The sequence below is a fragment of the Sus scrofa genome, chromosome 16, assembly GCF_054392235.1.
Source record: "Sus scrofa isolate SSC_HxYL_T2T_F1_AM1 chromosome 16, Sscrofa_HxYL_maternal_Yorkshire_Landrace_v2.0, whole genome shotgun sequence".
In the NCBI taxonomy this organism is placed as follows: Eukaryota; Metazoa; Chordata; class Mammalia; order Artiodactyla; family Suidae; genus Sus; species Sus scrofa.
The window spans coordinates 70,330,204-70,344,460 of record NC_139398.1 but is presented as its reverse complement, the minus strand read 5'-3'; the positions used below and the strand labels follow the sequence as shown (position 1 = coordinate 70,344,460).

General features: G+C 37.3%; 1 protein-coding gene across 1 annotated transcript in view; it reads left to right on the top strand.

Moving 5' to 3' along the window:
• LOC146395649 (uncharacterized) overlaps positions 1-14,257 on the top strand; it is a 2,307,895-nt gene that overhangs the window by 1,183,172 nt on the left and 1,110,466 nt on the right. The window lies entirely within an intron of this gene.

The window sequence follows — 14,257 nt, the reverse complement described above, 5'->3', positions numbered from 1 at the left end:
TTTATATAGTCACTTAAACCATGGACAGAATTACTTTGAATATTAACTTTGGGTGGTGCCAAGACCAGCTCAACAGGTGAGGGCTGAAGAACAGGTGCTGTGAAACTCAAGAAAAAAGTTAACATAAAACAAGACACACAGACATTTATCTTAATTAAATGTGGGGACGGGGGGGGGACTCAAGGTCTCAGGGATCAATAGCGCCACCTCAAGAAACCACACTGCTTTTATTGTGCTCTTTAGGATTACGTCAAGTGAGGAGAGGGCTATAGGTGCAGGATGTAGTTTTTTTTTATTATTATTTTAAAAGTTCTTTTATTATTTTAAAAGTCACTTAGCTGGTAGATGGTTAAGATTTTATTCTGACCTTTAGGCATTTAACAATCTTTAGTATTTGAGGAAGCTTGGCTTAGCTATCCATGCATAGCATCTAGAGAATCATTGTTGTGCTTCAGCAAACGCACCGATCTGTGGCCACCCTGGGTGCCTAGGTTTACACCTCAGTTCTCCTTGCTGATGCATATTCTGCTAATGACCACTCATAAACACCTTGGGGCCATGAGGTTCCTCTTTCTCTTATTTTAACAGGACATATCATGCTGTGCAAATGGCATGCCAATCTGCACAGGCCTGGCATGCCTAGACCAACGCATTATGTCCTCATTCAGCTGATCATATGAATAACTTATGCCTTTAGGTCTTTGTTCTTAAGCTTAAGTCATTTACCAGCACTGTGACTGTTTTTCAAGCAGGAATATGGGGTAAAGTAAAGCAGAACAAGATGGAGTTTTCAGCATAGAAAATAGAAGCAAAGAGGTTAAGAAAAGAGTGTAGAAACATGTCTCCTTACAGGGTGGTATAACCTGGGGCAAGCTACGTATCCTTTCTGGCTCTCAGTTTCTCTTCTGTAAAATTATTATATCACCATAGCTCTTTTTGAACAATTTGTGAGAATTAAATGAGATAGTATATAAATGCCTAGAACATAGTGAAAGTCAAAAAATAGCAAGCTGGTAAAGTCTGTAATCTGATAAGCCAGGAAGTATTGCAACAGGCTTCATGCTCTTTGTCTCATCACCAGGTATTTAGTGAGTACCTCACAGAGGGGTAAGGATATCTGCTCACTATTCCTCTGTGCCCTGTTCAAAAGCATGCAAAATATACTTGTTGGAGTTCCAGTTGTGGCTCAGTGGAAATGAACTTGGCTGGTATCCATGAGAACACGGGTTTGATCCTTGGCCTCACAGAATGGGTTAAGGACCTGGTGTTGCTGTGAGCTGCAGTGTAGTTTGCAGACATGGCTCAGATCCTGTGTTGCAGTGGCTGTGGCATAGGCTGTCAGTTGTAGCTCTGATTTGACCCCTATATCAGGAGCTTCCATATGCCATAGATGTGACCATATATATATATATATATATATGCATCAAATGCATCAAATGTATGTGTGTGTGTATATATATATGATATATATGGAATATATGTATGATATATATTTTATATATGTGGAATATATATGTGATATATATGGAATAATATATGATATATATGGAATGTATATGATATATATAGAATATATAGGAGATATATCCAACCATATATATATATATATATGTGGAATATATGTATGGTATATATATATATGAAAAATTTCTAATACCATAAGCACTATTTAAGTGCTTTTAAGGAGATCCACTTTCTAGCTCCTTTCATGCCCAGGTGAACACATTGTTAACAAATGCAGAGATGGAGTATTATACTCATTATAAAAGTATGTGATAAGTTTTTAGGATGCTGTCACACATTTCAGGTTCCAGTTCAAGATGGTAACATAGGAAGCTCCTGAGCTCATTTCTTCTCCTAGAAACTCTTCACTAGACAGGGAACAATTCCCTCTCAAAGAAATACAGAAATTAGCTGAGGGACTTCTACACATCTAGAAAAAAACGCATCAAAACAGGTCAGAGAGGAGGGGACATATTCTCACCATAAACCCCACCCCTCCCTGGCATAGTGACAGAAGATTAGGAGCAAACACAAACTCCCTGCTTCTCCCTTAGGAGCAAAGGGTTTGGATCTGACATCTAGCACCTGAAATTTTAAAACTTTTTTTTCCTGAAAGATGCCCCCCCTCAAAAAAAAACACCTAGCTTTGAAAGCCAGTAGTGCTTATGTCCATGAGCCCCCCACCCCCGGCCAGGTCTATAGCAAATCAAGAAGCACCTCTGAACAAGCTAAAGAGGACTCACCAGGACTATGTGACTACTTCCCCAGGTCTCAGTGCAGAGGCAGGAGATGGAAATGCCCATCACCCAGTCTTTCCCAGAAAGAGTCATACTTATAAATCTTGAAAGCTTCAGCTCAAGAGCCAAGCTCCTGATTTAACACAAAACTAGGGGCTAATTGCCGTCCTCGCCAGAGATCGGGAAGGCAGTGTACAGCATCATTACACTCTCCCTCGGCTGTGCTCCAATTTGCTGGTGTCTCCCTGAAAGAAGCTTGTGTATACATCAGGCACCCCAGCCTTTGTACCTACCACCCAGAGGACACATCCCTTGATTGCCTGTGGGGCTTGCATTCACAGTCTACCAGGATTATAGCAAACAAAGCAACAGTTCTTAATCATCTATCCCCCCAGAGCACAACACAGAGGAAGCAGACACAAACAGCTATCTCCCACTCTTTCCCAGAAAGAGGCTTATTTGCATATCTTAAAAACTGCAGCATGAGGGTCAGGTTTCTAATTTAACACACATTTAGGAGCTGACATTAATCCTCTCTGGAAAGGGGAAGCTAGTGGGTGCAGTTTCCATGTGACTCACTCCAGTAGTTTTTATCTCCTTGGAAGGAGGTTGCGCAAATGTCCTCACCCTGACTTTTGTGGCTGCCACTCAGGGACATACCCTTTGATCACCTGGCTCTGGTGGCTGGGGGGGTAGCACTTATGAGTCCCACAAGATTAGACTAAAAAAACAGTTCTTACTAGTTATCCTGGCAGGGCTCAGCACACAGGGAGCAGACAAAAGCAGATAGCATTTCCCTGAAAGAGGTATATGTGCATACTTGAAAATCCGCTGACTAGGGTCTGGCTTCCAAGCGTCTTGACTCTAGGTGCTAACTGAGATCCTCCCTTTTGGGACACTGGCAGGTCTTAGCATATCCTCAACTACTGGGAACCACTAAGAGCAACAATGACAAAAAAATGTTGCTTGAAAATAACAAATTTGAGAGACAACCAGCACTAGGGCCAGACTGAACAGAAAGGTTTATCTCTACATAGGACCACTTTTTAAAGACTAGGAAAGATGGCTGTTTATCTAATGCATGTAAACCAACACCACAGAGTCAAGAATAATAAAGCAATAGAGGAATATGTTCCAAATAAAAGAAAAAAGATTAAACCCCAGAAACAGAGCTTAATGAATTGAAGTAAGTGATTTTCCTGATACAGAGTTCAAAATAGTCATCATAAAGAGCCTCAATGAAGTAATTAAAACAATGAATGAATAAAGTAAAAATTTCAACAAAGAGAGAATATTAAAAATGTACTAAACAGAAATCATCAAGTTGAAGAAAAAGTAAGTACACTGAAAATTCAGTAGAGGGAATGAATAGAAGATAAGATGAAGAGGAAGAAAAGGATTATCCTAAGAGACAGGGTGGTGAAATTCATCCAATCAGAAAAGAAAAAAAGAATGATACTCATGTTGCAACAGAACAAAGGGCGGGGGGGGGGGGGAATGTATACATGTAAAGATAACTTGATCCCCTTGCTGTACAGTGGGAAAAAAAAATATATAATAAAAAAATAAATTAAAAAAAAGAATGAAAAAGAGTTAAATAGCTGATGGAACTTAGGAAACAGCACTGATAATCATGTTATAAAGATCCCAAAAGGGGAGAAGAGAAAGGCGCAAAAGTCTTATCTGAAAAGATAATGGTTCAGATCTTTCCTAAGGATGTAAGGGGAAGGAATTTAGAGAGTTCCAAATAAGAATTCTAACCCTAACCCTAAACGTAGCCTGGGACCTTCCCTATACCATGGGTGTGGTCCAAAATAGAAAAAAAGCTGTTCACTGTAAAAAAAAAAAAAAATTAATAAAATATGAGCACTAATTATGTGTCAGGCACAATGCTATATTTTCTTCACTGTATAATTTTCATGACAATATTATGAAACCAATATAAGTATTGAAAATATGTAAAGGGAAAACAATGAAGAGAATAGGTATCCGTTTCCCTCCAGGATAAAAAAATCTAATATAAGACACACTGTATAAGCAAGATTGAGGGATGATATATATTGAGAACCTGCTACAAAACAGCAATTTTTGGAAAAATGAATGGATGTGGGAGGTGATATTGAGGACATTGGTGAAAATTTCTTTAAGAAGGTGACTATTGTGGGCTGAATTGTGCCCCATTAAAATCATGTATTGAAGTATTAGCACATAGTACCTCAGAATGTGGCTGCATTTTGGGTTAGGGTATTTAGAGAGGTAATTAAATTGAGTTCATTAGATGAAGCCTGATTAGATATATCTGATATGACTGGTGTTCTAATGAAAAGAAGAAATTAGGACACAGAGGGAAGGTGAGGGTACTGGAAGAAGAGATAGTCATGAACTAGCCAAGAGGAGAAGTCTCAGAAGAAACCAATCCTCCCAACATCTTCATCTTGGACCTACTACATCTCAGAATTGTGAGAAAATAATCTTCAGTTGTTTAAGCCACCCAGTCTGTCATATTTTGTTGTGGAAGCCCTAGCAAACTAAAACAGTGACCTTCAAAGATGAATGTCTAAGCAAAGGGGACAATTTATAGGGATTCTGAATATAAATATTCCACCAGATTAATTTAAGTAGTAGAATTTATAAGATTTATCAAAATTGGTTAAATGGTGGCAATTCCCAGTATAATCTATAAAACCACAGAGGTACTTTAGCTTCAGCCTATAATTCACAGCTTTGAATCAATTGTCTGAAACCTGGGGATGGCTAAGAAAACGCAGTAAGCCATTTTGTAAGAAAAATAAAGACAGCTCTTTAATTTTCCTGTAATTTCTTTCGGATAATCCATAGGCACTCTAGATCTATACTATTTTAATTAGAATCTAGGAATCTAGGGATGGGCCTGGATTGAAGTCCTGTATTTTTTTAACAAGCTCCTGTGTCTCTTATGTATATCCTTATATGATTTATGAGCCAGATGTTAAATATTAACCAACAAAATTAAGTGAGGGCCCCAAGTCAATTTTTAACTTTTATTTGTTAATCATAATCATTTTCTTAGAGTTTGTCACAGTAAGATAATATTATCTGCAACTTGATGAATTTTTATTCTCCTCCACCTCTGTGTAAATGTTTTAATCCAGAGTAATTATGTTTCTTCCTATTGCATTTTCCCATGCATTTTTCATGATGCTTCAGTTTAATACTGATTTATCTTTTGAGGACTGGTCTTAGGCAGCATGCTACAATTGTTGTAAGTATAGTGTATTTAAAATTATAATTTTTATTCATACAAGTGTGTTTAGATTATACAGTTTATTAAAAATTTAAAGTTATTTATAATTTATAAGACAAATATAACAATTTTGCAGAAAAGATAGAAAAGAAAAATATATGACCTTTTTAGTGCTCTCAGAAAAGTACATTTAAATATTGCTGAATGGGTGTATGACTAACAATAAATCTTAGGGACCAGAAATTAATGTTCCTTCTCCCAATATTCCATAACATTGTTTATATTAATATGTTTTTGAGGAATTAACAAAAAGACACAACTTTCCCTCAAGATATATACAAGCCAATTAAGAACATTTTATAAATATGCTTCTTTTAATCCAAGTGACAGGGAAAAACACATTCATTTATAACTATTTAGAAACAAAGCATTGAGTAAATAAAAACATCAGAAAACAGAATAATAAATTTTATTGTCACTAAGCATTCATTAAATGTCCCCACAGTGTAGAAGTTATTAGAGCAGGCGACAAGAGATACATCAGACCTGAAATTTGCACTTCTGATCTGGTGGAGGAAATAAGACCTGATAGGTCTATATTTACATTCTCCCAAACACATGCTTTCCAACAAAGAAAGTGCTAAGTGCAATAAAATGAAAACCAGATTAAAAAGAATGGTTCTTTATGTTGTTACCAATATTATGGCATTATGTCTCCATAGAATATGTGGCTGGATATCCTCCTTGTGAAACAGTGTAGAGGAGGGTCAGGTCATGATGGAAGAAGCAGTGATCTATTTATATATGATAATGAAACCTTGATTGTGAATGAATTTCTTAAGTTTGCTCTCCTACAGTGAGTGTGTGTCTGTGTCTGTGTGTGTGTCTGTGTGTATTATGGGGGATTAGGGAGAGGAGTCTTTAATTCTGCTTCAACAACTGAAACAATTCAAGGAAATCATGCTCAGGAATCAAGAGATAAAAAATAAAGTGGCTGGAGTTCCCGTCTTGGTGCAGTGGTTAACGAATCCGACTAGAAACCATGAGGTTGTGGGTTCAATCCCTGCCCTTGCTCAGTGGGTTAAGGATCTGGCGTTGCCATGAGTGGTGGTGTAGGTCGCAGACGAGGCTCGGATCCTGCATTGCTGTGGCTCTGGCGTGGACTGGCAGCTACAGCTCCGATTAGACCCTTAGCCTGGGAACCTCCGTGTGTTGCGGGAGCGGCCCAAGAATTGGCAAAAAGACTAAATAAATAAATAAAGTGGGTCATATCTGATTTTTTTTTTTTCTTTTTCTGTTGCCCACGGCATATGGGGTTCCTGGGCCAGGCCGAGCCTCAGTTGCAATCTATGCCTCAGCTGCAGCTACTCCAGATCCTTAAACTAATGTGCCAGCTGGAAGTCAAACCTACTTCCTAGCTCTGCAGAGATGCCACTGATCCCATTGTGCCACAAAGGGAACTCCATGTCTGATTATTAATGTCAACTTTAAAATTGTTTTAATTGACGTACTTGGTGATTGCTCATTGTCTTTTGGCTTTGTGAACCTTTTCCTCACTGACTTAGTGAGAAAGTTTATTATGTAATTTGAATGCAACCATGGATGTGGTAGTGATCTGTTTTTTTTTTTTTTTTTTTTTATGGGAAAGGCCAGACTTTTATATATTTATTTATTTTTTTTAATTTTATTTTCCCACTGTACAGCAAGGGGGTCAGGTTATCCTTACATGTATACATTACAATTACAGTTTTTCCCCCACCATTTCTTCTGTTGCAACATGAGTATCTAGACATAGTTCTCAATGCTATTCAGCGGGATCTCCTTGTAAATCTACGTTGTGACTGATAAGCCCAAGCTCCCGATCCCTCCCACTCCCTCCCCCTCCCATCAGGCAACCACAAGTCTCTTCTCCAAGTCCATGATTGATTTTCTTTTCTGAGGAGATGTTCATTTGTGCTGGATATTAGATTCCAGTTATAAGTGATGTCATATGGTATTTGTCTTTGTCTTTCTGGCTCATTTCACTCAGTATGAGATTCTCTAGTTCCATCCATGTTGCTGCAAATGGCATGATGTCATCCTTTTTTATGGCTGAGTAGTATTCCATCGTGTATATATACCACATCTTCCGAATCCAATCCTCTGTCGATGGACATTTGGGTTGTTTCCATGTCCTGGCTATTGTGAATAGTGCTGCAATGAACATGCGGCTGCATGTGTCTCTTTTAAGTAGAGCTTTGTCCGGATAGATGCCCAAGAGTGGGATTGCAGGGTCATATGGAAGTTCTATGTATAGATTTCTAAGGTATCTCCAAACTGTTCTCCATAGTGGCTGTACCAGTTTACATTCCCACCAGCAGTGCAGGAGGGTTCCCTTTTCTCCACAGCCCCTCCAGCACTTGTTATTTGTGGATTTATTAATGATGGCCATTCTGACTGGTGTGAGGTGGTATCTCATGGTAGTTTTGGTTTGCATTTCTCTTATAATCAGCGATGTTGAGCATTTTTTCATGTGTTTGTTGGCCATCTGTATATCTTCTTTGGAGAAATGTCTATTCAGGTCTTTTGCCCATTTTTCCATTGATTGATTGGTTTTTTTGCTGTTGAGTTGTATAAGTTGTTTATATATTCTAGAGATTAAGCCCTTGTCAGTTGCATCATTTGAAACTATTTTCTCCCATTCTGTAAGTTGTCTTTTTGTTTTCTTTTGGGTTTCCTTTGCTGTGCAAAAGCTTTTCAGTTTGATGAGGTCCCATGGGTTTATTTTTGCTCTAATTTCTATTGCTTTGGGAGACTGACCTGAGAAAATATTCATGATGTTGATGTCAGAGAGTGTTTTGCCTATGTTTTCTTCTAGGAGTTTGATGGTGTCCTGTCGTATATTTAAGTCTTTCAGCCATTTGGAGTTTATTTTTGTGCATGGTGTGAGGGTGTGTTCTAGTTTCATTGCTTTGCATGCAGCTGTCCAGGTTTCCCAGCAATGCTTGCTGAATAGACTTTCCTTTTCCCATTTTATGTTCTTGCCTCCCTTGTCAAAGATTAATTGACCATAGGTGTCAGGGTTAATTTCCAGATTCTCTATTCTGTTCCATTGGTCTGTCTGTCTGTTTTGATACCAGTACCACACTGTTTTGATGACTGTGGCTTTGTAGTATTTCTTGAAGTCTGGGAGAGTGATGCCTCCTGCTTGGTTTTTGTTTCTCAGGATTGCTTTGGCGATTCTGGGTCTTTTGTGGTTCCATATAAATGTTTGGATTGTTTGTTCTAGTTCTGTGAAAAATGTCCTGGGTAATTTGATAGGGATTGCATTGAATCTGTAGATTGCTTTGGGTAGGATGGCCATTTTCACAATATTGATTTTTCCAATCCAGGAACATGGAATATCTTTCCACTTTTTTACATCTTCTTTGATTTCTTTGATTAAGGTTTTATAGTTCTCGGCACATAGGTCCTTTACCTCTTTGGTTAGGTGTATTCCGAGGTATTTGATTTTGTGAGGTACAATTTTAAAAGGTATCGTATTTTTGTATTCCTTTTCTAATGTTTCATTGCTGGTATACAGAAATGCAACTGACTTCTGAATGTTAATCTTATATCCTGCCACTTTGCTGAATTTATTAATCAGTTCAAGGAGTTTTGGGGTTGAGTCTTAGGGTTTTCTAGGTATAGAATCATGTCATCTGCATACAGTGACAGTTTGATCTCTTCTCTTCCTATATGGATGCCTTTGATTTCTTTTGTTTGTCTAATTGCTGTGGCTAAGACTTCCAAAACTATGTTGAAGAGCAGTGGTGAGAGTGGGCATCCCTGTCTTGTTCCAGATTTGAGTGAGAAGGCTTTCAGTTTTTCCCCATTGAGGATTATATTTGCTGTGGGTTTATCATAAATGGCTTTGATTATATTCAGGAATGTTCCCTCTATACCCACTTTGGCGAGGGTCTTGGTAGTGATCTGTTTTTGATGTTTGACTAAGAATTTCCCTAAAACAGTATTTCTGGAAACACCATCATTGATGTCACTGTAACGGAAATCATAACTAATATTGTAAGAAAAGTAAAAATTGATACACATGTTAGAAAGAAGATCAACATTGTCATTTTAAAAATTATTCAAAAAATAAAATAAAATAAAACAATTCAAGTTAAAATAGCTTATGAGAACTAATATGTTGTAGAATTATAAATTATTCTAAGTTATTACATGCTTTTTATGTACTTTCCAAATTAACTATAGTGCATTTAATTATTGGAAAATAATGTTATCTTGAAATTTGAAAATTGAGAAGATTCAATTACTCCAAACCAAGGAGATTTGGAAACTCTATATTAAGAAGATGGCATTTGCCTTTGAGTTGAGTGATACTTATAGCCATGTAAGCAGCACAGACTTTGAGACAAAGGACTAAGAACAGAGTTTTCTGTTTAATGCACTTTTTTTCTGAGTACAACACAGATGACAGAATTTAGAAGGGCCCAATCAGAATAGTTGGTCGAGGTAATATTATTGATGTCTATGAAAGTTATAGAACAGACTGAGAAAACAGGTTCAGGGAAGTAGGTTAGGTCAGAAGGCTGGTCAGTAGTTCCATGGAGAGGATTTGGGGCAGTGAGATTGGAAAAAGTGAATAAATCTGCAGAGGGTTGGTGGATGTAGCATAGACATAGAACAAAGGAAGATGCAGGAAGATAGAAGATTTAGGGACAGAGAAATAGGAAATTCAGATGTAATGGAGACAGTAGCAGCTACTGACCTACTAACTACTCCTTATTTGAAGCTGTGATTCATGCCCTGATGAGACCTGATTCATGCACTCAAGACCTTCTTTTTGTCCATATTATGCAAGTGTTGTGTCATAGCTAGTAAGGAGGAGAGAGAGGATTTGAACCCAAGTCTTTACTTTTAACTCCATCATTCTTAACCTACGCACTTTATGATTAAGAGATAACGTAATCTGAAATAATGTTGACATTTCACTCTGAATCTGTTATCTCCCCTTCTGCATTTTTAAAGATGTTATTTCAAAATTATATTTACAAATGCAGATATTGAAGTTCAAGGACATTACCCAAGTTCAGATGTTTAAACCATCCAGTTTTTGACTTGTGTCCTTGCAATACAGATCATCTGGTCTGTTTTTGTCTGTTCCTTTCCACACGATAAATGTGAAACCAAACTAACATCCTTAGGCAAGGTCTTACTTTTAAAATGTGTATAGGAAGTGCTTGCTGGTGGAAGCTTTTGATGAGGCCAAAAAACAGAATTAACAGAAGACACAATATACTGTATACAACGAATGGCATTAAGTGAGATGCTTTATTAACCTTGCTGTTTTATGTTTGAATTATTATTGGTTCCTAAAAGAAGAATTGTATACATATAATGACTATTATATGTAAAAATACCCTAGAACACTTTTTGATGTTATATTTATTTCTTATACAGTTGGAGAACTGTAATATGAAAGCCAGTGGGCTATTAAGACAGACCTAAATGTTTTCTTTTCCTTTGATTTAAAAAAGAGGTACAGGAGTTCCCGTCGTGGCGCAGTGGTTAACGAATCCGACTAGGAACCATGAGGTTGCGGGTTCGGTCCCTGCCCTTGCTCAGTGGGTTAACGATCCGGCGTTGCCGTGAGCTGTGGTGTAGGTTGCAGACGAGGCTCGGATCCCGCGTTGCTGTGGCTCTGGCGTAGGCCGGTGGCTATAGCTCCGATTCAGCCCCTAGCCTGGGAACCTCCATATGCCGCGGGAGCGGCCCAAGAAATAGCAACAACAACAACAACAACAACAACAACAACAACAACAACAACAACAACAACAACAACAAAAAAAAAAAAAAAAAAAAAAAAAAAAAAAAAAAAAAAAAAAAAAAAAAAAAAAAAAAAAAAGAGGTACATAACCTAAAAATTATGTCTCAGTAATAGGGTAATTGCCTGTTATAAAGAATTGCAATAAAACAACAACATAAAAGCAAAGTCCATCTTAGTAATTAGGATATACCATTGGAGGTTGCATTTTCACTTAAAAATTGATGTGTCACATGAATAGAGAAAAAAAACACAACTTAGAATAGATTTACAAGAAGATCCTGCTGAATAGCATTGAGAACTATGTCTAGATACTCATGTTGCAACAGAAGAAAGGGTGGGGGAAAAAACTGTAATTGCAATGTGTACATGTAAGGATAACCTGACCCCCTTGCTGTACAGTGGGAAAAATAAAAAAAAAAAAAAATTCTGCAACACCTTATTTCTGGTGGCTTTTCATATGATAATCTCTCTATTATTAATGTTTTACAAAGGATACAGGGTTATGTGGTTCTCACAAAGTAAAAAACAATTTTAATAGAATATGAACCCTATTAATTGTAATAATAATAATAATGAAAAGTTTTAACAAATTACCCAGGTAGATCTTGCCTTTCTTGTGATTCATCTAGTATGAACAAATGGCTGAATAAATTTCTATCTAGAGGTTAACCAACATTTGTCGTGAAAAATTTTTTTTTTTTTTTTTTTTTTTTTTTTTTTTTTTTTTGTCTTTTGTTGTTGTTGTTGTTGCTATTTCTTGGGCCGCTCCCGCGGCATATGGAGGTTCCCAGGCTACGGGTGGAATCGGAGCTGTAGCCACCAGCCTACGCCAGAGCCACAGCAACGCGGGATCCGAGCCGCGTCTGCGACCTACACCACAGCTCACGGCAACGCCGGATTGTTAACCCACTGAGCAAGGGCAGGGATCGAACCCGCAACCTCATGGTTCCTTGTCGGATTCGTTAACCACTGCGCCACGACGGGAATTCCGTGTCGTGAAAATTTTACCCTGCTCCCTTTGTGATATGCTTTGGCCCTTGGGAAATTGACACCTACGATGAAAGAAAACAAAAGTTAAACCTGATTTTTATTTCAGCTCTTTCCTCTAAAATGGAGTTTTAAGAAAATAATTGTAATATATTTCCATTACAGGAATTTAAAATTTATATAGCTAAATTTTTTTTTGTCTTTTCTAGCCCCACACCTGCGGCATATGGAAGTATCCAGGGTAGGGGTATAATCGGAGCTATAGCCGCCAGCCTATGCCACAGCCACAGCAACACCAGATCCAAGCCACATCTTCGACCTACACCACAGCTCACAACAATGCTGGATCCTTAACCCACTGAGCGAGGCCAGGGATTGAACTGGAAACCTCATGGTTCCTAGTTGGATTTGTTAACCACTGAGCCACAACGGGAACTCCTATATAGCTAAATGTAATTACATTTGTAAATTCTAGTTTGTAAATTCTAGTTTCAGACTATCCATTTTTAAGGTTTAAAGAGAACAAACTTAAATTAAGAAGACTTAGTTACATTTCAAAATTTAAATCTTTCTGTTTTATTCTCTGTAAGAGACAAATACCATGTGTCTTGGAAAGATCTGAAATTAGCTCTAAATGGATTTGTAAAACAGGCTCCATCAGTGGTTTACTGTATAAAATTTCCCCTTTTAATTGATTTCTCAGCCTTAATTTCCTTATTTGTAAAATAATACTATTAATGTCCACCTTGCAGTTTTGCTATAAGAATTAAATGAGATAGTGTGTATACAAGGCTAGCATTTATAAGTGCCCATTAAATGGTAGTTTTTGTTCCACCTGTTAATTTGATGATAGATAATATGGAAAAGCCACACTCTGGAACAGAATTTATGATTCATATGAATTTCCTCTTAATTTAACTATCTGTTAAAGTCAGTGACTTGCAGATCTTCCTATTTTTACAGATACAGGTTTCTTTCCTTCTTCCTTGGCTGTTTTCCTTAACTCTTAAATGGATTCATGGACCATGGTGTCAGCATCAAACTGTGCTACAGACATTTTTATTTGGGGTTTTGATTTATATGCAGTATAAGAGTGATAAGTTCTTTTTGTTGAATATTTGGAATTACCTACGGACATTAGAAAATCCAGTTGCATGCTCAAAAGCCCATCAGCTATGACACAAAATTCCTGTAGAACATTACCCTCCAGGTTGAGAGTTGCTTGCTCTCTGTATCACAAAAGCAAATTAAATGTAAAAATAAACCTTATAAAGGATAAAATATTAAAAGTATGATAGGCCACAATATCACAAGTTTTATGTGGAATTTAAAACAGAAATGTCTGTTGATTAGCTAATTTCCTCATAATCAACTGCAAGTCAGTTGACTGGCATTTAAGAGAATGATTTTAAAAACAGATTATCTGCAAATTATCAACTGAATGAGGCACTGTTTCTCCTCCCATTGGATTCTACATAAGTTATCCACTACTCCCTGCTTGTGAAATCCCTTTATCCCTAGTTACCCATTGACTAGCCAATCTTACATCAACTTTTCCTCCCTCCATACTTCCTCAGCATGGTTATTTCTTGACACTGAAGAAGATTGGAGATGTGCTATTGGGCTTTCACAAGTGTAGAAAATTATTTTCTTAAAATTTTCTGTCAAAAAATATTGCCAAAATCCATATATTTTAAAAGGATGCTTATTAAGTTTCTGAGAGCACCTAAGCAAAGGCAAAAAAGATATGTAAATAAATTATAATCAATATTAGTATAACCTAAATATTTAGCAAACTTGACTCTCTACTTAATATTTAACATGTTTGTAGTTCTTGTAATATATGGCTCATACGCAGGGGAGGTTTTGACAACCATATTGCCCTAATTGGGAGCCTCATTAGCATTAGGCTTTACCATGTGATGTGGTCTGGCCAATGAACTGAGTGGAGGTGACACATACCACTTTGGAGCATCAGTTTTAAGAGCCATTCCTTGG